The sequence below is a fragment of the Pseudophryne corroboree genome, chromosome 1, assembly GCF_028390025.1.
Source record: "Pseudophryne corroboree isolate aPseCor3 chromosome 1, aPseCor3.hap2, whole genome shotgun sequence".
Classification (NCBI taxonomy): Eukaryota; Metazoa; Chordata; class Amphibia; order Anura; family Myobatrachidae; genus Pseudophryne; species Pseudophryne corroboree.
The window spans coordinates 869,936,811-869,958,563 of NC_086444.1; the positions used below are offsets into that span (position 1 = coordinate 869,936,811).

The following is a 21,753-nucleotide window of genomic DNA, read 5'->3' on the forward strand; positions in this document are numbered from 1 at the left end:
AATATGTTGCTTGGTGTGAGGCCAGGAATGCCCCTACGGAGGAATTTCAGCTGGGCCGTTTCCTTCCCTTCCTACAGTCGGGAGTGACTTTGGGCCTAAAATTGGGTTCCATTAAGATCCAGATTTCGGCCCTATCCATTTTCTTTCAAAAAGAACTGGCTTCTCTGCCTGAAGTTCAGACGTTTGTAAAGGGAGTGCTGCATATTAAGCCCCCTTTTGTGCCTCCGGTGGCACCTTGGGAGTTTCCTGAATCACACTGGTTTGAACCACTCAAGACGGTGGAATTGAAATATCTCACGTGGAAGGTGGTCATGCTACTAGCCTTGGCTTCGGCTAGGCGTGTGTCAGAATTGGCGGCTTTGTCACATCAAAGCCCTTATCTGGTTTTCCATGCGGATAGAGCAGAATTGCGGACCCGCCCACAATTTCTGCCAAAAGTGGTTTCATCCTTTCATATAAACCAACCCATTGTGGTGCCTGTGGCTACTGCTGACTTGGCGGATTCCGAGTTACTGGATGTGGTCAGGGCTTTGAAGGTTTTTGTAGCCAGAACGGCTAGGGTCAGGAAAACAGAATCTTTGTTTATCCTGTATGCTTCCAACAAGTTTGGGGCGCCTGCTTCAAAGCAGACTATTGCTCGCTGGATCTGTAACACGATTCAGCAGGCTCATTCTGCGGCTGGATTGCCGCTGCCTAAATCAGTTAAGGCCCATTCCACAAGCAAGGTGGGCTCTTCTTGGGCGGCTGCCCGAGGGGTCTCGGCATTACAGCTTTGCCGAGCGGCTACTTGGTCAGGTTCAAACACCTTTGCAAAGTTCTACTAGTTTGATACCCTGGCTGAGGAGGACCTTGTGTTTGCTCATTCGGTGCTGCAGAGTCATCCGCACTCTCCCGCCCGTTTGGGAGCTTTGGTATAATCCCCATGGTCCTTACGGAGTCCCCAGCATCCACTAGGACGTTAGAGAAAATAAGATTTTACTTACCGGTAAATCTATTTCTCGTAGTCCGTAGTGGATGCTGGGCGTCCGTCCCAAGTGCGGACTTATTCTGCAATGCTTGTATATAGTTATTGCTTAAATAAGGGTTATGTTATAGTTGCATCAAGGTTGATCTGATGCTCTATTGTTGTTCATACTGTTAACTGGGTAAGGTTATCACAAGTTATACGGTGTGATTGGTGTGGCTGGTATGTATCTTGCCCTGGATTACCAAAATCCTTTCCTTGTACTGTCAGCTCTTCCGGGCACAGTTTCTCTAACTGAGGTCTGGAGGAGGGTCATAGAGGGAGGAGCCAGAGCACACCAGAATCTAAATTCTTTCTTAAAGTGCCCATGTCTCCTGCGGAGCCCGTCTATTCCCCATGATCCTTACGGAGTCCCCAGCATCCACTACGGACTACGAGAAATAGATTTACCGGTAAGTAAAATCTTATTTTTACCATAAGATACGCATTTTTGCCAAAAACACGCCTACTGCTGGTTGCATACTCCCACACTAGCCGCCCACTTTCACGCCCATTTCGTTGGATTGCGAAGCCGTGCCTCTGCCACGCCTCCGTCACTCCCTGTTTTCGGTTATGTATTACGGTCAGATTTTCGTTTAGTAATTTTGCACAAGCGTCGTATCGCTCGCTTTGCGCATGCGTATTTCCGCTTTTGCGCATGCGCAGTTTGAGATTTTTTGCCGTTTGCGATGCCATGAACTGCTGCAAACAACTCGGAATGAGGGCCATTGTACACTACGCTACTGTGTTTTTGTGTATTAGTGTGTTTTACCATGGCTGGAAAAGGGCTTCACAGAATACCTTCACCTGCACATGGTGTGCAGAAAATTCACATAAAAGGCACGCAGATAGCTCCCTTTAATGTGATTCTTGTGATTAGGAACAACAAGGCTCAATAGATCACTACAGGTGCAGGATACACCAATTGGGGTGTCACAGCTCACTAGTGTTATGTCACACCTGTCTGCGGAGCTGGAACCCTCTTCGGGAGATCTCCAGATCTCATAAATCTGACCCCTAGCCAGACCCAGGGCTCTGGCCCTAGCACGGTCAGTGGAAGGACTCACTAAGGTTTTCCCATCCCGCTCTGTGACTCAAGTCTACAGAGAGGTGTATGAAAGAGAGAAGGTTAGCACTCCCATAGACAAGGATGGAAGAGGTCCCAGTGGCCTTTTACAACACATATATACGGTTAAGGCAGTACCACCTACTTAGTGGCATCACTAACCAAGTTTTTAAGACTGTTACCCTGTGTCCTGCACTTGGATTATTCAAAAGGACGAGGATATGCCCCCATCGGTGGGGGCAAGTTTCCACAGGGGAGGAACAGATCCCGAAGGAACCGTAGACTGTACCCCAGGGCATTCAAGCATTGATGGTCACAATATGCCAAGTTTTAAAGATGGACATCAAAGCGGCCAGGAAACACCCGGATACAGTGCCAGATTAAGGTCCTCATGGACCTGGAGCTGAGATTTTGGAAGGGCCTATTATGTGCCATCACAGGTAGTGTGATAAGTGCCATAGAGAAGTTCTCCCGGGTGGGTAGGGGAGTGTGATGACATACTATATCACTGCACTCAGGGCTGCCAAGAGAAATTCTGGGCCCTGGTACAACAACTTCCTGGGCCCCCCTGACCCCACTGGAGGGGGTGGGACCACAGCATGCTGAGGGCATGGCCACTCCTTTGGGGGCGTGCCTAGCACATCAGAAGCACCCACTCACAGGAGCATGTCATGCCTCCCAGCCACCGTTGGGCCCCTTTATCAGACCTGGACCCGGGTCATTGGTACCCCCCCCCCCCCCCCCCCACCGACTGCACTACCTTCCCACACTACGTAACCAAGCTACCTTCCTGCACTACATCACTGAACTCCCTCTCCACACTACACTACATTACTATGCTACTGTACCTCCCCACACTACATCACTACGCTACATCCCCACATTACATTACTGTGCTACTTCCCCACACTATATCCTCGCATTGCATTACATCACCACACTATGAGCCTAATTCAAGGTTGATTGCAAAAGTAAAATCTTCCTCTAATGGGCAAAACCATGTGCACTGCAGGTGGGGCAGATATAACATGTGCAGAGAGAGTATTTAGAGGGTTATATTGTTTCTGTGCAGGGCACAGTCCGTAGAGGATGCTGGGAACTCCAAAAGGACCATGGGGTATAAACGGGATCCGCAGGAGACATGGACACACTATAAGACTTTGAATGGGTGTGAACTGGCTCCTCCCTCTATGCCCCTCCTCCAGACTCCAGTTAGAGAACTGTGCCCAGGGAGACGGACATTTCGAGGAAAGAATTTATTGTTTAAACACGGTGAGTGTCATACCAGCTCACACCTCGAACATGCCGCAGAACGTGGCATTCAATAGAACACCAGCCGACGGCATGAAAAATATACAGCAATATGCTGACCGAAAATGTACCACAACCTGTGTGTAAACACGACCAATAATAGCATACCGCATGCCATGGCATGACTAACGTCAGCAACCGACTTGACTGAATAGAAACACCACATGAGTGTAACCACCAATAGCTGCAGATACAGTACGCACTGGGACGGGCGCCCAGCATCCTCTATGGACTAAGAGAAAAGGATTTACCGGTAGGTATTAAAATCCTGTTTTCTCATACGTCCTAGAGGATGCTGGGAACTCCAAAAGGACAATGGGGTTTATACCAAAGCTCCAGACCGGGCGGGAGAGTGCGGACGACTCTGCAGCACCGATTGAGCAAACATGAGGTCCTCATCTGCCAGGGTATCAAACTTGTAGAACTTAGCTAAAGTGTTTGAACCCGACCAAGTAGCTGTTCGGCAACGTTGAACCGCCGAGACTCCACGGGCATCCGCCCAAGAAGAGCCCGCCTTCCTGGTAGAATGGGCCTTCACCGATTTCGGTAATGGCAACCAGCCGTAGAATGAGCCTGCCGTATCGTATCACAGATCCAGCGTGCAACAGTCTGCTTAGAAACAGGAGCCCCAATTTTGTTGGGAGCATACAGGATAAACAGAGCCTCTGTTTCCCCAATCTGAGCCGTGCTGGCGACCTAAATATTCAAAGCTCTGACTACATCGAGAGACTTCGGATCAGGCAAAGCTTGAGAAGCCACAGGCACCACAATAGGTTGGTTCATGTGAAACGCAGAAACCACTTTCGGCAGAAACTGTAGCCGAGTTCTCAATTCCGCTCTATCCACATGGAAGATCAAATAGGGCTCTTATGAGACAAGGCTGCTAATTCTGACACCCGCCTTGCGGACGCCAAGGCCACAGCATGACCACTTTCCAAGTGAGAAATTTTAACTCAACCTTTCGTAAAGGTTCCAACCAGTGTGACATAAGAAACTGCAACACCACATTAAGGTCCCATGGTGCCACTGGGGGCACAAATGGAGGTTGGATGTGCAGCACCCCTTTCACGAAAGTCTGAACTTCTGGAAGGGTGGCCAATTCTTTTTTGATAAGGCCGAAATCTGTACTTTAATGGAGCCTAACTTTAGGCCTGCATCCACACCTGCTTGCAAAAAATGGAGAAAACGACCCAGCTGAAATTTTTTTCTGTAGGAGCCTTCTTGGATTCACACCAAGACACATACTTCCTCCAAATATGGTGGAAAACCTTCGCCGTTACTCCTTTCCTAGCCTGAAGCAATATGGGAATGACTTCACCGGAAATACCCTTTCGGGCTAGGATATGGCGTTCAACCGCCATGCCGTCAACCACAGCCACGGTAAGTCTTGATACACGCCCAGTCCTAGCTGTAACAGGTCCAAGCCCTCCTTGACCAGACCGGAACAATGAGGATCGCCTGAACCTTTGTTCTTCTCATGTTTATCACCTTCGGAAAAAGTAAAAGTGGAGGGAACACATAGACCGACTGAAACCCACGGTGTCACGAGGGCGTCCACTGCTATTGCTTGAGTGTCCCTTGACCTGGAACAATATTCCAGAAGTTTCATGTTGAGGCGAGACGCCATCATGTCTAATTGAGGAATTCCCCAAAGACTTGTCACTTCAGTGAAAACTCCGTGAGGAAGACCCCACTCTCCAGGAAGTAGATCGTGTCTGCTGAGGAAGTCTATTTCTCCGTTGTCAGAACCCGGAACGAAGACCGCTAATAGAGCGTTTACATGCCTTTCCGTCCAGTGGAAAACTTTTGCGGCTTCTGCCATAACCGCTTTGGATACATGCCCCACAGTGCCAGATACATTGCCCCACAGTGCCAGTTACATTGCCCCACAGTGCCAGATACATTGCCCCACAGTGCCAGTTACATTGCCCCACAGTGCCAGATACATTGCCCCACAGTGCCAGTTACATGCCCCACAGTGCCAGATACATGCCCCACAGTGCCAGGCCCCACTTGGTGCCAGATACATGCCCCACTGTGCCGCCGGACCCCCCGTGCCGCCAGACCCCCCCCCCCCCCCGTCACTTACCAGCCGCTTGTTGCTATGTGAGGGGAGGAGAGCGCAGCGCCTCTCCTTCCCCTCACCGCTCCAGGTCTCCGGCGGCTGTCTGGCGCCGGTTCGCTAGCCAATCAGAGCTCGTGGACCGGCAGCCAATCAGGAGCCGGTCCGCAAGCTCTGATTGGCTAACGCCGGAGACCGGACACAGCAGCGCTGCTGGCAGCGCTGCTAGTGCTGGCAGCGGTGGTGAGGGGAGGGAGAGACGCTGCGCTCTCTTCCCCTCACATTTAGGGTTGACGGGGGCGAGTGGGGCATGATGCCCTGGACGCCGGCGGCGCCCCCCTCTCCTGGGCCTGCCAAGGCGCCCAGGGCACGTGCCCCACTCGCCCTACCCTAGATACGCCTCTGGTCTTGACCTTTTCCCCTGGAAATTCTTCCCCTGGAAAGACTGCTCCCCAGCCTCGGAGACTTGTATCCATGGACACCAGGATCTAATCCTGGATCCCGAACCTTCGTCCCTCTAGGAGGTGAGAACTATGAAGCCACCCCAGGAGAGATATCCTGGTCCTGGAAAATAGGATTATTCTCAGGTGCATGTGCAGGTGAGACCCGGACCACATGTCCAACTGGTCCCGCAAAAACCACTCTGGCATTTGACCTGCTCACCGAATGGCCTCGTAGGCCGCAACCATCTTCTTAATCAACGGAACGTATTGATGGGTTTACCCTGTTGCAAATCTGATCCGACTCTGGATCCTCAGATCTCTTTTCCACAGGAAAAAACAACTCTTAACAGTTCAGAATCTAATCTTATTCCCAACTCCGACATCTGCGTCGTTGGGATCAACAGCGATTCTCTGTGTTGAAGAACTGTCATAGAGAAACAACGATTTGTACCACTTTTTCTTGACCTCGCCGTAGTCAGGAGAGCGTACCAGTACAGAATAATAATGGCTCTTACTATTGAAGGAAAACCATCATACTGCCATCATTCCGGTGAAATGGCATTGACAAACCTGAATAGCAAAACCAGGTAAGCTTAATGCGGATGAAACCGCATTTAAACCCTCTTTCTTCTTTTACCAGTTGGAGATCCCTGCCCTGAGAGATTCCATCTTGTAGTTCAATTTCTTTTTGGGATTGTTCTGACCGAGCTGTCCGGGCTCAGAAGCACGAAAAAGCTTGAATAACAGTTTTTTGTGTGTGTGTGTGTGACAGAGACAGCAGGACAACGTCCTGATCCTGACCCAACTATTGTATGGCGTCGCATACTACCTCCCCGTCCAAAGGAGAATCGGTGAGGGGAATCATCTGGAAACTCCAGTATGTCCCCCTTTGGAGTCTATTCTTAACTCACTGGTCCAAGTCCATTCTAGGACTGACTGAAGAGTATTAGACGAGTTCCCACTGGTGTGGGCTCCAGCAAGATAGACCCAGCGACATGCGGTGGATGTGGTAGAAACAGAGGACGATATCTGCTTCTGCGAACTTGAAAAGGCTGCAGACCTCTTACCTTTTCACCTCCCTCTACCTACAAAGAAGGGGGAAAAAATAAAAACGGTATCCAACCGGTCAAAATTACTGCATCCCACAAAAAATGTGTCACCAACCGTTGTGACGCATTTTTTGTGGGATGCAGTAATTTTGACCGGTTGGATCAACTTAACAAAGCCATCCCCAAACCAGGTTACACCTTCATAGGGAAGATACTCCAGTATTTCTCGGAGTCAGTGCATACCTCTTGTCTCGCACGGCAGCACGCTGCAATGTTCTGGATAAGACCCAACTTAAGGAATATCCCATCTCTCCCCAGAGTTTTATATCGGATAACAAGGTAACCGACCATTTCTGAATACAAGCACTCCCCCATGCGTATGTAATGCAAATATCATCAAAGCATATAATTAAAATATCACTTAGCTTCCTGTATACGATCCTTTGTGACAGGGCCCCGTGCAGACCAGGGGTTGACTTTCACTTTATTCTATCCACGGCGGGAAAAGAATAAACACTCGTACTCCTCGTGAGGATTTTAGACCATCTCGTCACGGCTGACCTAGAGCTTTATCAACAGAGCGCAGCGCATGAAAAGGAATAACTTTACTTCAGCATTCATTAGAAATCGGAATATGAATATACATATTTAAATACACATATACACACATATTCTGTAAATATATCATACGTATATGTATTTTGTCAGGATCAGCAGGGTCCCTAGTGACATTAATGTGTATGAACATGTACTGAATGCCAATGTTGTGGATCTAACCAGGAAACATTATGGTCGACATAAGACATAGTATTCGTCGACAACAGGGAGTAGTAACCGGGCAAAATAATATTCTTGCGACCCCGAGGGGTCTGAGGGAAATATGTAATCAGAATTTTAATATCACTCCCCCACAAATACTACCACGTCTGTGCTCAAGATACAGCTCAATGGATCCTTACCATACATATTTATATATATATACAGGTATAGGTTTTTTACATTATCATGTTAATTTCCACCCACTCATACAGTTGGTGCCGACAGGGTCACCCACATACGACTGTGTCTCCCGTACAGTGTTTACTTTGGAAAAGCTTACAACTACCGACATGCTGACACTTCTACTACCGAATCAAGTATCAACAGGAGTCGGCAATGCCGACAGAGGGATTCCCATAGCTGTTTGTGGCAGAGCGCTCACATATGTCGACCCACGTGTACTAAATCGATATACTGGGTATCTGACATGGAAAACACAGAAATTTTTAACAACTCATTAACCACACACTTATTTATATGTATAGTGCTTCTTATATGAAGTCATAGTGCACTAAGCCACTATGCCCCTCTCCGTTTTTCACTGTTAGTTGTGTTTTGGCGGGCCAGTGTCTCTGTGAGGAGAAAATGTCGCTGTATAGAGTTGTGAGGGCTAAGCCACGCCACGCCACCTTCTTGGCGCGCTTCAGTCCCGCTAATTTTTGACATTTTTATACTGGCGGGGTTCTGTATACAGTGCCTATGCACTGTATACTTCTTTGCCAGGATGCATTATGAGGTATAATTGCTGCCCAGAGCCCCCCCCCCCTGCGCCCTGCACCCGTGTAGTGCCGTTTGTGTGTGGGAGCAATGGCGCGCAGCGCGATCACTGCGCGGTACCTCAGAGACTCTGAAGTCTTCTGCCGTCACTGAAGTCTTCTGTTCTTCTAATACTCACCCGGCTTCTTTCTAGAGATGAGCGGGTTCGGTTCCCCGAGATCCGAACCCCCCCGAACTTCACCCCTTTTACACGGTTCCGAGGCAGCCTCAGATCTTCCAGCCTTGCTCGGTTAACCCGAATGAGCCCGAACGTCATCATCCCGCTGTCGGATTCTCGCGAGATTTGTATTCTATATAAAGAGCCGCGCGTCGCTGCCATTTTCACTCGTGCATTGGAGATTGAACGGAGAGGACGTGGCTGCGTTCTCTCCCTGAAAAGCTCCGTAATCTGTGCTCAGTGTGCTGCAAATATCTGTGCTCAGTGTGCTGCAAATATCTGTGCTCAGTGTGTGTTATGATCCAGACACTCAGGTCAGGGGAGATCTTATACTGTGAGACCTGAGTACCAGGATGTAATGCTGGAAAGGGGAAAACGGAATGGGAATAGCCCCTGGCGCCCTACCTCCATTGTCTTACCCGTGCTGTCAGTTCACTCTTGCGAGACTATGGTTTCTTGGGCCCATGGCAGCCGCGTTTGAAGGGCGGATTATGTCTGCCCAACTCCGATGCCCCCTCAAGTCTTAAGGAGAGACAAAGAGTGAACCGAGGCAGGGTAATAACAAGGGGCCCTCTAACTAAACAACAAGGCCAGGGGCTACTGGCTAACCTGAAACTAAAAGTATGTGCGGCTTACCGCCAGGGAAAAGAACAACCAAAATAATCCACTTGTCCACTCTCCTACACGGCACCGCAGAGTACCGGAGAGGACTATGGAAGCGGAAACCTCAGCAAATGCTCCAATGCAAGAAAATAATACTAAAGCGGCCTAGGCCGTAACACGCGGCAGGGCCGCCACTCACGAAACCAAGTGGGAACTTAAATCGACTGCCACAGGTAAATGAGGACCAGGAGAACTCCTTGGGACCAGATGACAAACTCCAAGATTCAGGGACTCAGAGAACTGGAGAGACCGGACACAACAGACCAGGAACAGACGTTCACCAAACATGAGCTGCATGCAGGAAGCTATCGCCGGCGTCTGTGTGAGGCACTGAGGAGGCACTTAACAGGGAACCCTCCAATAAGAGCACAGAGCCTAATTACAATAAATGTCGTGCAGCTACCTTGCTGCACGACCAGAGAACATGTGTGAACACTTTAATTAATCAATCCCTGCAACGGGGAACGCGGTCCGCCTGTGGCGTCCCCGTTGCTAAGATCCCAGCGGCTCGGCGCGCCCGGCGTCCTAGCGTTGCTAGGGACCGGCGGCTCAGCACGCACAGCGTCCCTAGTTGCTAGGCGCCGGGCGGGCAAGGAGGAGGGTGCAGCGGCCGCGGTCGTCGCTTGGAGATGGACCGAGCGACGCCACGGACCGCGGCGCCTAACAGTGTGCTGAAAATATCTATGTTCTCTGCCTGAAAACGCTCCATATCTGTGCTCAGTGTGCTGCAAATATCTGTGCTCAGTGTGCTTTATTGTGGGGACTGGGGACCACCAGTATATAATTATACTTATAGTAGTACAGTACAGTAGGCCATTGCTGTATCTTGCAGCTCTGTGTCACTGCCAGTATCCATTCCATATCTGTGCAGCATTTTTGTGAGATGTATATATAGTATTACAGTGCAGCATTTTGGTGACCCAACAGTATATTGGAGGTCATTCCGAGTCGTTCACTCGGAAAATTTCTTCGCATCGCAGCGTTTTTCCGCTTAGTGCGCATGCGCAATGTCCGCACTGCGACTGCGCCAAGTAAATTTGCTATGAAGTTTGGATTTTTACTCACCGCTTTTTCTTCGCTCAGGCGATCGTAGTGTGATTGACAGGAAATGGGTGTTACTGGGCGGAAACAGGCCGTTTTATGGGCGTGTGGGAAAAAACGCTACCGTTTCCGGAAAAAACGCGGGAGTGGCTGGAGAAACGGAGGAGTGTCTGGGCGAACGCTGGGTGTGTTTGTGACGTCAAACCAGGAACGATAAGCACTGAACTGATCGCAGATGCCGAGTAAGTCTGAAGCTACTCTGAAACTGCTACGAGATGTGTAATCGCAATATTGCGAATCTTTCGTTCGCAATTTTAAGAAGCTAAGATTCACTCCCAGTAGGCGGCGGCTTAGCGTGTGCAATACTGCTAAAATCGCCTTGCGAGCGAACAACTCGGAATGAGGGCCATAGTTGTGTACAGTAGGCTATTGCTGTATCTTGCAGCTCTGTGTCACTGCAAGTATCCATTCCATATCTGTGCTGCATATTTGTGAGCAGTATATATAGTATTACAGTGCAGCATTTTGGTGACCCAACAGTATATAGTTGTGTACAGTAGGCCATTGCTGTATCTTGCAGCTCTGTGTCACTGCAAGTATCCATTCCATATCTGTGCTGCATTTTTGTGAGCAGTATATATAGTATTACAGTGCAGCATTTTGGTGACCCAACAGTATATAGTTGTGTAACACGTCTGAGCATTGCGGTGAATACGCATGTGCAGTTTAGACCTGATCGCCCGCTGTACGAAAACGCAGCCTAGCGATCAGGTCTGAATTAGCCCCTCAATGAGAAGTTCCGTGGAACATCTTTTGATTCAGCTTTTTGGACTCTTTTTCCATGTCTTTCCTTGTGCTACAATTGTACTTTTCCTTTCATTGGATCTTAAACTAACTATGCTTCCTTCTCTTGATATGGGTCAGTCCACAGTATTGATACATCTTTTCTTGATATATTGTAAATGCATTATATACAACATAGTGATCCCTCACTTAAAGTCCCTTGACAATAGGGGTGTTTACATTGCATATACATGTTGGTCCATCCACATCCCTCTTTTTTCCCCCTATATTATTCTGAACATCTCAATACTGACATGTCTTCCCTGTTTAAAATTTGCATAGTTCACTTCTCACACCCTTAGTAATGATACCCTTTGCCTACGTCCCATTATTTGCCTATGCTAGAACATCACATCTATTTATCACATATATTTATCATAATTTACAATCAACAGCAACAAACAGGGTCTTTTCATGTTAGAAAAATGTTTAAAGAAAAAACACCCAGCGCCAGCTGATATTTAAATATCTGCAGCCTCCAAAGTGGGTATGCTCCTCCCACAACAAGACAAAAAGGACTAAAAAGTTTTTTTCTCCCCACGAATGGAGAAAAGCGTAAAGCGGCATGTGTTGCCATGGCAACAACGTCACGGACCCCGCGTCACGTCATCTCCTGGAGACATTGGAAGTCCTCTGGCGGTCACCGGAGCAGGCAGCGTGGGCGATGCTCTTCTTCACGTATGGGTGATACTGGGCCTAATTGAGTAATGATAGCAAATTCTGCTAATTAGCAGAATTTGCTATCCTTTTCCTAGCATGCTGGGGGCCGCCCATTGCTGGGCAAGGCTGCCCAGCATGCTGACCGCCACCTCCCCCCCTGCAACAAGCAGAGGGACACCCATAGAGGGAGAATATAACCTGTGGCAAGCGCAGCGAGCCACCGTGCCTGCAGAATGGCGAATGCAACGAGCCTGCAAGGGGCTTGCTGGCGCTCGCCCCACTGCCTGTATCCCAGTGGCCGGGATCCCGCTGTCGGTATACAGACGGGCTGGATCCCGGCCGCCAGTTTTACATACCAATCCCATATGTGACACGTATGCTAAATGTATCAATGTTACACAGAATGTGATTTTCATTTAATTCAGTTTTTTTGCTATTATTAATAATCTTAATTATTTTTACAATCATATTATGTTTTATATGTTGCAGAGTGTAAATATGTACACAAGGGATGTAGTTGTGTGAGCGGCAGTCCCAGCTTCACTTTAGATGGGTGATAGCGGGTGCGATATGATTTGAATCCAGCCCATAGAATGGAAATAGAACATGTGGTGAGCGCAGCAAGCCCTCAGTGGGGTTTGTTGAGCTCACCCCCCCCCCCCCATCGGGCATTTCGAAGCCGGGATCCCGGCATCAGTGTGGTTACCGCCGGTCACACATACCCAACCCATACACATTGTACATGATCCATTTGCAGTATTTCACTTCTCAATGGGACTAGCAATGCTTACTTTGTATGTTTGTAATCATTTTGCCTAGTACACAAAGGGGTAGATTTACTACAGCTACTAAAACAGACAAATGGTGTTACCCATATAAACCAATCAGATTCTAGCTATCATTTCTCTATTGCATGCTAGCAAATGATAGAGTCTGATTGGCTGCTATGGCAACACCACCACTTGTCTATTTTAGTAGCTTCAGTATTTCTACCCCTTTATCTTTTTTTTACTGGTCAGTGTTATATCATAAAATCATGTAATATCTACTTTTCTAACTGTTGACTCAATGTAACTGTACCTTAATGTTGTTCTTTTCCAATAAATATCGTTTAATATTACTTTTCGGTGACATAAACCTTTACAGCCCTAAGCAGTGCTTCAGGCAGTCACATACCAGACAAAAAGGTTCGGTAGCAAGAAGGATATGTCACATTTGCTGTTTTACAATACCAAGCTGAATAACTCAGCAGAGGTACAATATATTCCATAACATTAAGTTAGAGGGGACTGTGAATACTGTTGAGACATCATGGGTAGAAATTTCACGTGGGGGTAAGGGAACAAAAAAGATAGTATTGGGGCTATGCTACAAGCCACCTGGTATTAGTGTGTCTGATGAGGAAATGTTACTGAAGCAAATTGAAAAAGCAGCAGGAGTAGGAGACGTAATAGTAATGGGAAATTTTAACTATCCGGAAGATAAATTGGACAAACAACTCATATGATACTGCTAGGGGTAATATGTTTTTAAACACACTAAATGATAACTACTTACTTCAACTAATTGAGGAGCCAACTAGGTACAATGCAATCTTAGACCTGGTATTAACTAACAATGGGGAATTGATATCAAATATTATAGTAGGGGAGCCCATGGGAAACAGCAACCACAATATGGTCACATTCAATATCAGTTTTCATAAGGAGTCCTACATTGGCTCAACTAGGACTTTAAACTTTAGCAAAGCCAACTTTGACATGATGAGGGAAGCTTTAAGGTATTAGTAGCGGTGTGCCGCGCCGGCTCCCGGCCATTGCTAGGCAGTCACTTCCGCCTCTGGATCTCCGTCCCCAGCTGGTTGCATGGCAACCAGGGACGCCAGGCAGCAGCTCTGCACTGCGATGCCGGTGGTTACTAAGCAGCCGGGACGTTGTGCGCCGCCTGCCCTGGGGCAGGTGAAATAATCAGGGTCTGGGGGGCTGGGCTGCTGGATCTCCTCTCATTGGGCTGCAGAGCCTTTTTATGGGAGCCAGGAAAGTCCATCCCCGCCAGTGATAGCTTCCTGTGGAGCCTGTCTTCCTGCTTCTGTTGTATTCCTGCGTCCAGCTTTGGTACTCCCGTATCTTGTGTCCTGTTTCCGAGTCCGGTCTTAGGGGTCATTTTCCTGCTGTCCTCCAAGCTGCCTCCCTGAGGAGTAGTCTGGTATCCGAAGCCTCGGAGGTCCGGTTGTTCCCTGCGCACACCTGTCGTGGTGTCGTGAGTAGCGGTGCTGCCACACTTGTTGACTGAAGCCGTTCTTTCTTTTTTTCTTTTTGGTTGTCATTTGTGTGGAGATTCCCGCAGTGCTGTCCTCGCTTTATTACGGCTGGGTCGTATTTGGCAGTTACCTTATGTCACAACTGAGGGCCTGAGCTGACCGGAGGCAGCCTCAGTTGTAGGGGCTGAGATGTAACGGAACCTGGGAGGTTGTATCAGACCCCTAGACATGTAAGTAACATGTAGAAGAAATGCCCGAAGGCGTGAACACGACAACCAGGGTAAAAGTCAATGATGTTTATTTATGACAAACTCCGTAACACAGCAGCAGTAAAAGAAAACATAAAAATCAGCAGAGGATAAATACAGTTCCTGGGTTCTACAGGGTGGCAAGGGCCACAGGGCTCTGGTAGTGTGAGATAGTTCTTATAATCTTCTAGTTGGAAAGTCCTTACCAGGCCCGACTGTAGCAATGGAGATAGCCCAGGATCGTACCAGCTGGTGTTCCAGGAAAAGCTGGGCTGCTGTGGATAAAACGGCTGCTGTGGGTACTGGCTGGAACCAGACTGATGTTGGCACGGAGTGGATACTGGCTGGAACCAGTTAAATGATAAATGTAGCTTGAGAGCGATGAAATATGAAGTGATGTTTGGAGCTTGAGAGCGGTGAAATAATAATGCCGGTGATAAATGATAATCTGCAGAAAAGGGTACCGGCACTTTAAGAAGAGCTGACCTCTGCTGGAAGCTGGATGCTGAAAGCAGGTGGATCTGTAGCTGGAAGCAGATGAATCCAAATGGATAGGAGAGTCAGGCTACACCACAGGTGGAATGCTGGTGCGGGTCTCTTTAGTGGAAGTGTGGAGATAGGAACTGGAACCTGGAAAACAACCACAGGAGAGAGACAAACTGGAACTAGGTTTGACAACCAAAGCACTGACGCCTTCCTTGCTCAGGCACAGATTACTTATACCTGCACCAAGGAAGGGATTGGCTAGGCAATTATGCAGATTAACATTGCAAACAACAGATTAGTGGAAATGAACAGATGACAGAATCCAAGATGGCTGCGCCCATGCAGACACTTGGAGGGAAGTTTGGTTTGTAATCCATGTGGGAATTAAAACAGTAATGGCGGCGCCGGCCACAGGAGACAGGAGACGCCAGACTGATAAGTGCACATTTAACCACGCGGGCACAGCGGAGGCCGCGGCTGACGTAATCACCACTCTGACATTCTGCATGTAGAAACTCAGGAACAGCGGCGGAGGCCGCGGGAGACGCCATTCCGGATGTAACAGGCGTTGCGGTGACCGCGTCTCAGAGTGACAGGAGAGGAGGCAGGAATGTGGACATCAGTATAACAGATGGGATCCGGTCCTGGAACGCTGAGCCAGCCTTAGGAGGCATCTGAAGGGTAAGTAATGGCGTCCAGATACCCGGATCGTGACACCTTATTTATTGTTTTTCTGGCGGCCACGCCGCACATAACTACTTTGTTATTTTGTTAGCATCCTTCTCCATTTTCGTCATATCCGCTTTAGTTAGTTTTCCCCTTGTTCTCTCTTGTCTCGGTTAACGCCTTGTCATCAATTAAGACCGGGGGGCATCGGAGTCTGGGCGGACCTAATCAAAAAGGTTAGCATTCAAAAAATACAAATTAGAGTCATTCCAGCACTGTAAGGATTCTAACAAAATATGCTAAAAATTAATAAGAGCGGCTAAAGTGGAAACTGAAAAGCAAGTAGCATAGGAAAGCAAATCAAACCCTACATTTTTTTAAATATATCAATAGCAAAAGATTAAAAAATGAGAGCATAGACCCACTAAAGGACAAGCTGGGACTCTCAATCAAAAACGATTATGACATAGCGGACAAATTAAATGAGTTATTCTCATCGGTCTTCACACGAGAGGACCAGATGCAGGGATTAACACACAATCCCAACAAAGATAATGTCCCACTGCTAAGTGCTTATTTAAGTGTGGAGGTAGTCTGTGACCGATTAAAAAAAAATTAAGATTAACAAGTCACCTGGTCCCGATGGAATTCACCATAGGGTTCTCATGGAGCTTCACTCTTGTAAGAGTAATATTGATTAAAATGCTTTTGCTGTGGGGGGCGTGGCCTGACTGGAGAGACGGCTGGAAGCAGGAAATCAGACCTCCTGCTCAATCTTTAAAAAAACACCACATCCAGCAGAAATTTTTTCCCCCATACTACCCTCATAACTCACCTAGTAACTCCGGGTACCTGTGTGTCTGGTCGCGGAGCCGGGGGATCGTTTTTACTGTCTCTGCGGGTTGTGGCCTACACCGGGTGCCAGAGCCGCGGCTTAGATTTTCACGCCTGCCCGCCGGGAAGCTCCGAGAGACGCGCTGACGCCGGGACTGCCCGCGACCACAGAGACACCTTGGTTGGTTCTACGGCCTGCTGGGAAGCCTATGAGACCCCCCCCTGCGTCGCGCCTGAAGCCCCGTGAAGCGGGGATCGTGACCCGGCGCTCGGGGACAGAGAGAGACGCGGGACCGCACTTCCGGTGCTGCGCTGACACGGATCTCCCTCAGACTGCAGTGGCCTTCATCTGAGGTGGTGACATCTTCCCTGCACCCCTCTTCCCCTGGAAATACCATCTACAACAACGGAGTGAGGTAGAGGAGGGTCGTGGAGGTGAGGGGGTATATAAGTGTCATACCTGTATGTGCGGCTGGGGGTGAGCACTCTTTCATACAATCAACCACAGGAACACCACAGATCTGCCATACCCTACCTCCCCTCATCCTCTAATGATTATAACTTTGCCCTACGACTGATATATTTTGGGTCGCATCAGAGTGAAAAAGATTACTCTAACTACTACTACTGTTGATCCTAAGAAATAACGCTATTTCTCCAGTCCGTTGCCACAAAGTGAATTACAACTTTCACCCCCCCCCCTCCCCATCGCCACGTGTGTGGGAGGTGAGTGAGATTTACTCAATACCTACTAATTTCTCTCCAGTTGGCGTGCTTACACGGTGATGCCGCAGGCCGGATTGCCATTGTAATTGAAATACTACATTACAGATATTATTTACCACGCTCTCTAAGTCTCGCTGCCACCATATATATTGGCGATAGCAATTTTCTGCCTGGTAAACACAATTGCATTTCACTGACAACTTGGTGAACTACACCCGCTCTCAGTTTTCCATCAATGGATACCTTTCACAGCGACATGTGAATTCGCACCGCCCGCAACTGTGATGTAGATCTCTCTCTATCTGTATAACCAACGGCAAACCATATCACCTGTCCGACCCTCATGAGCTCATAATTACTATTATGGACAAATTCTTAAAATCTTCCACACCAAAACCCCAAAGATATAGGAGTGGCAATAAACGCGGAGAACCAAGCACCACCTCTCCACCATTGTCCTCCCAGCCTGTCAGTATAGACATCGCGGCTGAATCACCGCCTATCATGGCCCCAAAAGCTCCCCCTGCTCCTCCTTCCTATTCGGAAATAGTCAAAGCAATTAAAGAAACCGTGGAGCCTTTATTACAAGCTCAGGCAGATAAATTTATGACTGCAGTAGCAGACCTGAAATCAGAACTCGGCTCTATGTCCCGCAGAATCTCGGTGAACGAGAATAGGATTGGAGTTAACTTATAGGAAATTGAGGACCTTAAAGAACAGGTCGTATCTTTAACAACTACGCGTCAACATATGATGATGAAGATGGACGACCTAGAAAATCGTTCGAGACAAACAACCTGAGAATTGTGGGCCTTAAAGAATCATTGAAGGGCCCTGATCTTCTGAAATTCCTTCTCTCCGATTTGCCAGACCTCCTGGGTATTCCCGAAGAGCTCTCCTCATTGGAAATCGAACGAGCCCATAGACTGGGTCCCCCACGTGACTCTAACCAATCTAGACCCCGCCCGGTTATCTTCAAATGCTTAAACTTCAGGCATAAAGAACTGATATGGTCTGCGGCCCGAAGCAAAGGCCCACTTCAATGGGAAGGAAAACGGCTGTTCCTCTTTCAGGATTACTCCGCGGAAGTCTCTAGAGCCAGGAGAGAAATGTCTCCGATATGCTCTCACCTAGTGAAAACCGGTATCCGATTTGCCCTTCTTTACCCTGCGCGGCTGCGCATTTTTACCCCACAAGGCCCGAAAGATTTCACTTCGGTGGACTCGGCTAAAGGCTTTATCACGGAACTTGGCGGACCCACGAGGTCGCCCTCGGCCTCACATCCATCCTCTCCAAGCAAAGCGGATGATAATGATTGATACTTGATACCGGGACTTAGTCCATGTTCTTATACTGGTTGATATAGTTACTAATTCTACTCTATTGTGAGGTAGTTTAGATTTAACTCCTATCATGACCACTTAGAAAAGCACTTCTTTTCTATTCGGGTCATTGGGACGTTTCCTTAAGTCTATTATCTTCATATTGCCTGTTGGTTATTTTATTATTTCTATTGTTCTACATTGCAGCGGGTTCACGCTGAAAGTTTATGCTGATATATGCTGGTGTGGACGCTCTTATATGTTATCTTTATCTTCACCTTTGTCTTTACCTTTCTCTCTTCTTTCCGACTTCTTTTACTTTACTCTCCGTTACCTTTTACTTGCAGATGCTTAGACGGCTGGGGTGGAGATTGTTTATCTTTATGATGCTCTGGATTACTTGTATACCGATGCTTCTTATCACAAGACCTCTTACTATCCTTCTATATTCCCTTGATGATGTTATAAATGTCACAACTTAATATAATATCATGGAATGTTAGGGGTATCAACTCTCCTATCAAACGGAGACGTATCCTTACCTATTTAAATAAGATAAAAGCTGACGTCTCTATGTTACAAGAGACACACCTAACCCCTCCTGAACATGCTAAACTTGCCATGCTTAGACAAGAAGTTGTAGCATCTTCTTCATTCTCTTCTAAGGCAAGGGGGGTAGTTATCCTTATCCGTAAGGGGGTGGTATTTGACATACATCATCAGATTATCGATCCTCTAGGTAGGTACATTATCTTAGATATCACCTTGGAAGGCACCAGATTAACCTTGTGTAATATCTATGCCCCGGCTGTCTATGATAAATCATTCTACCTGAAGATAACGAATATTCTCCGCCCATACTCGCATACCTCTCTCATTGTTGGAGGAGATATGAATATGGTGTCCTCTTTGGCTTTGGACAGGAAGGGTACCTCGTCTCAGAGGACCCGACTACCCAAGATCAACCTGGATTATATGTCTGCACAGCTGGCAGGGCCGGCTCTAGGCATGTTCGAATAGAGCGGCCGCGCAGGGCGCCACCCTTAATGGGCGCCACGCGCTGGCGCCGCCATATTCGATGCTGGAGCCGGCCCTGTGTGTGTGCTGCTGCAGCATTTGGCGGTCGCGCTGTGTATGCGCGCTGCGCGGCGCCGGTATCTAACGTCAGACGCCGGCGCCGCGCATAGCCCGCCTGCACAAGTGGCCGCCCGCCCGCCCGCCAGCCCGGACCCAGGCTCAGGCTCACTCGCCCGGCCTCCCGCCCGCCCGCCAGCGCTCCCACACAGGCGGACAGCAGTACTCCTCCCCAGCGCCGCAGGTATTTTTTTTTTTTGGGGGGGGGGAGATCCGCACTGTGGGGGCATTTCTGGCACACAGGGGGCATTTTTGGTTATGTGGGGGCATTTCTGGCACTGTGGGGGCATTTCTGGCTCTGTGGGGGGCATTTCTGGCACTGTGGGGGCATTTCTGGCACTGTGGGGGCATTGCATATCTGGCTCTGTGGGGGCATATTTGGCACTGTGGGGGCATATCAGGCACTGTGGGGACATATCTGGCCCTGTGGGGGCATATCAGGCACTGTGGGGGCATATCTGGCACTGTGGGGGCATTTCTGGCACTGTGGGGGCATTTCTGGCACTGTGGGGGCATTTCTGGCACTGTGGGGGCATTTATCTGGCTCTGTGGGGGCATTTATCTGGCACTGTGGGGGCATTTCTGGCACTGTGGGGGCATTTCTGGCACTGTGGGGATATATCTGGCACTGTGGGGGCATATCTGGCACTGTGGGGACATATCTGGCACTGTGGGGACATATCTGGCACTGTGGGGGCATTTCTGGCACTGTGGGGGCATTTATCTGGCTCTGTGGGGGCATTTATCTGGCTCTGTGGGGGCATTTATCTGGCACTGTGGGGGCATTTCTGGCACTGTGGGGGCATTTCTGGCACTGTGGGGGCATATCAGGCACTGTGGGGACATATCAGGCACTGTGGGGGCATATCTGGCACTGTGGGGGCATATCTGGCACTGTGGGGGCATATCTGGCACTGTGGGGACATATCTGGCACTGTGGGGGCATTTCTGGCACTGTGGGGGCATTTATCTGGCTCTGTGGGGGCATTTATCTGGCACTGTGGGGGCATTTATGTATCAGGCACCGTGGGGGCATTTATGTATCAGGCACTGTGGGGGCATTTATGTATCAGGCACCGTGGGGGCATTTATGTATCAGGCACCGTGGGGGCACTTATGTATCTGGCATCGTGGGGGCATTTATGTATCCTGCACCGTGGGGGCATTTATGTATCATGCACCGTGGGGGCATTTATGTATCAGGCACCGTGGGGACATTTATGTATCTGGCACCGTGGGGGCATTTATGTATCTGGCACCGTGGGGGCATTTATGTATCTGGCACCGTGGGGGCATTTATGTATCTGGCACCGTGGGGGCATTTATGTATCTGGCACCGTGGGGGCATTTATGTATCTGGCACTGTGGGGGCATTTCTTGCACTGTGGGGACATTTCTTGCACTGTGGGGGCATATCTTGCACTGTGAGGGCATTAATGTATGTGGCACTGTGGGGGCATATCTGCGCTGTGGGGGCATTTATCCATCTGGAACTGTGTGGCCATTTATGTAGCTGGCACTGCTGGGGGGCATGTCACGTGTAGCTGGCACTGCTGGGGGGCATGTCATGTGTAGCTGGCACTGCTGGGGGGCATATCATGTAGTGTTCCCGCTAGGCGTCTGTGGCTGGGCAATGTGTCTCAGTGCTCTACCTGGCGCAATGTGTCTAACGTGCTCTTATAGGAGGTTCTACCTGGTGCAATGTGTATTAGCTGCACTACTGTGTGGTGTAATGTGAATTGCCACTATAATGTGGCTACGCACCTTCCCCACGAAGTAACTCCCCTAAATTTTTGCTGCGCGCCTTCGGCGCGCACTGTCCATGCTTTAGCGTGTGGAAATGGGAACAACAAGCATTACAGTATGTACATCATTTTGCCCACCTAACTTAAAAATGTGCCCTCCCTGTGATCAGCAACCTGCCCTAAAAAGTGAACACTAGCACGTGTAGCTGGCACTGCTGGAGGGCATGTCATGTGTAGCTGGCACTGCTGGGGGACGAGACCACGCCCACTTTTTCAGGAGGCCACGCCCGCTTTTCCAAGAGCGCGCGCCTTCGGCGCGCGCATGGGGGGGGGGGGGGGGCACTTTTACATTTTCTCGCTCAGGGTGCTAGTAGGCCTGGAGCCGGCCCTGACAGCTGGGACTGATTGATGTATGGCGTCTCCATAACCCTGTAGAAT

At 48.9% G+C, this 21,753-nt stretch overlaps 1 long non-coding RNA gene and 1 other non-coding gene across 2 annotated transcripts in view; one reads left to right on the forward strand and one right to left on the reverse strand.

The window, feature by feature from the left end:
- Nucleotides 1-21,753, reverse strand: part of LOC134957959 (uncharacterized) — a 75,180-nt gene that overhangs the window by 22,213 nt on the left and 31,214 nt on the right. The window lies entirely within an intron of this gene.
- Nucleotides 2,111-2,242, forward strand: LOC134932838 (U6atac minor spliceosomal RNA). The gene has a single exon (XR_010179505.1). It is a non-coding gene; the product is annotated as a U6atac minor spliceosomal RNA (small nuclear RNA).